This window comes from Schistocerca piceifrons, chromosome 4, assembly GCF_021461385.2.
Source record: "Schistocerca piceifrons isolate TAMUIC-IGC-003096 chromosome 4, iqSchPice1.1, whole genome shotgun sequence".
Lineage (NCBI taxonomy): Eukaryota > Metazoa > Arthropoda > Insecta > Orthoptera > Acrididae > Schistocerca > Schistocerca piceifrons.
This window is the reverse complement of record NC_060141.1, coordinates 827,253,863-827,256,518: the sequence shown is the minus strand read 5'-3', so window position 1 is coordinate 827,256,518 and position 2,656 is coordinate 827,253,863.

The window sequence follows — 2,656 nt, the reverse complement described above, 5'->3', positions numbered from 1 at the left end:
CTCGAGGGCTCATTTTAAAGCTAATGTGTATGACCCCAAATCGTTCTCCTCCCTGGCCACACTGTGGGAGGAACGAAAGTCTCTGAATGATAGTGAAACATATTTGCCTCGGTATCTCGTCTGTACCAGAGCTGATGGGGACTCCTTTGTCTCTGTGAAGCCTCAGTTCTTTGTATAGCATTTAGAGGACAAGTTTGGGGAGGTGGAGGGCTTGTCCAAAATGCGGTCCGGTTCGGTGTTGATAAATACGGCATCCACTGCCCAGTCACGGGTCTTGCTCGCTTGTAATAAGCTGGGGGATGTTTCCATTACTATCACGCCCCATAACAGTTTAAATATGGTCCAGGGCATTATTTTCCACACCGATCTCCTTTTACAGTCCGATGACGAGCTGCGCGCCAGCTTAGATCGACGAGGTGTCCATTTCGTCAGGCGCGTCCACTGGGGTCTGAGGGATCATCGAGTTGACACCGCTGCCTTCATCTTGGCCTTCGAGGGTGACACATTACCTGAGAAGTTCAAGGTGATGTTCTACTGGTGTGATGTAAAGCCATAATCCCTCCCCCGATGCGGTGCTTCAAGTGTTGGAAGTTTGGCCATATGTCTTCCCGCTGTGCTTCCAGCCTCATGTGTCGCGATTGTGGTCATGCATCCCATCCTGATACTCCATGTGCCCCGCCGCCCATCTGCGTCAACTGCGGAGGGCACCATCCCCCTTGCTCGCCTGACTGTCCGATTCTGCAAAAGGAAAGGAAAATAATGGAATACAGGGCCCTGGACCAACTGACGTACACTGAGGCCAAGCGGAAATTTGATCGGCTTCATCCGGTGCGCATTACGTCTTCTTATGCCGCCACTGTCACTCCTGCTACAATTCCATCAGCTCCAACACATCCAGTCAGCTCTCGGAGTCGAAGGCACACACCTGCCCCCTTGATGGTGGGGGGGCATTTCATTCCCTGTAGCTGCTGCTCCATGTACTTCAGGAGCAACACCCTCCCCCCCCCCCCAACCATCGGGGATATCAGTTCCCCCTTTCCAGCGTGAGACTTCTTCAGCTCCTCTCGCCAGGAAGGGGTTCCTTGGGGACCTCTCTTCGCAAGATCCGACTGGTTTAAAAGCTGGCTCAAACAACCAACGGTCGCTGGTCGTAGGGCCTCATTGTCGTCGTCTGTCCCTGATACTGACCCAGTGAAACCCTCCCAGCCTGAACCACTGAAGGCACAGTGAGAGAGAAGCTGAAACAGAAAAAGGTTCCGAAGAATCCCGACATTGCGGTGGCACCCGTCCCACTGCTTCCTACAAGCGCTGCGTCTGAGGACGAGGCCGATATTCTGGCGTCTGCTGAAGACCTGGATCTTGCCGGTCCCTCAGACGCCACTGATGTCACTCGCGCGGGTATTGAATCGGTGGCAGCGAGTGAACAACCGGCGTAAATTGCCTTCCCAGTCCCTTCACGCCTTTCTGAGCCATGGACAATATCATCCTCCAGTGGAACTGCAGCGGTTTCCTCCACCATCTTGCTGAGCTCTGACAACTTATCAGCCTTCACCCTTTCGTCTGTATTGCTCTACAAGAAACTTGGTTTCCAGCAATGTGAACCCCCGCCCTCCGTGGCTATCGGGGTGGTTATAGGAACTGGGCAGCTTACGAAAGGGTATCTGGTGGTGTCTGCATCTATGTCCTTCACTCCCTTCACAGCGAGTCTGTCCCTCTGCAAACACCTTTAGAGGCTGTCGCTGTTTGGGTGTGGACGCCACAGGCTGTTACCATCTGCAGTCTATATCTTCCACCAGTTTGCAAGTTGCTTGAACGCATGGTGAGCCGGCGGTTGTTGGGTACTCTAGTCTCGGGGCCTTCTAGCTCCGTCTCAGGGTGGGTTCCGTAAAGGCAGCTCTGCCGCCTACAATCTGGTGAGCCTCGAGTCAGCCATCTGTACGACCTTTGACCGCCGTCAGCATCTCGTCGCTGTCTTTTTTGACATGCGGAAGGCATACGATACGACATGGCGCCATCACATCCTCTCTACGCCTCATGGTTGAGGTCTTTGAGGTCCACTGCCGATTTTCATCCGAAATTTTCTGTCGCATCGAACCTTCCGCGTGCAAATCGCGGCCTCCCATAGTTCCTCCCGAGTTCAGGAGAACGGGGTGCCACAGGGATCTGTTTTATGTGTCTGCCTGTTTTTAATTGCAATTAACGGGCTCGCTGCGGTGGTGGGAACGTCTGTCTCAGCGACCTTGTATGCTGACGACTTCTGCCTCTACTATAGCTCAATTGGCATTGCAGCTGCTGAACGTCAGCTGCAGGGCGCTATCCGTAAGGCGCAGTCTTGGGCTGACGCGCATGGCTTCCAGTTTTCGGCTGCCAAGACCTGCGTTATGCATTTCTGCCGACGACGAACTGTTCACCTTGAGCCGCAGCTTCTTCTTGCCGCCGAATTTCTTGCTGTGGTGGAGATACATCGTTATTTGGGTGTGATTTTTATGTCCAGTTGACTTGGCTCCCACATATTCGGCAGCTTAAGCAGATGTGTTGGTGGCATCTTAATGCTCTGCGATGCTTGAGCCACACCAGATGGGGCCCGATCGCTCTAACCTCTTACGGCTCTACCAGGCATTAATCCAGTCCCGTCTGAATTATGGGAGCCTGGCTT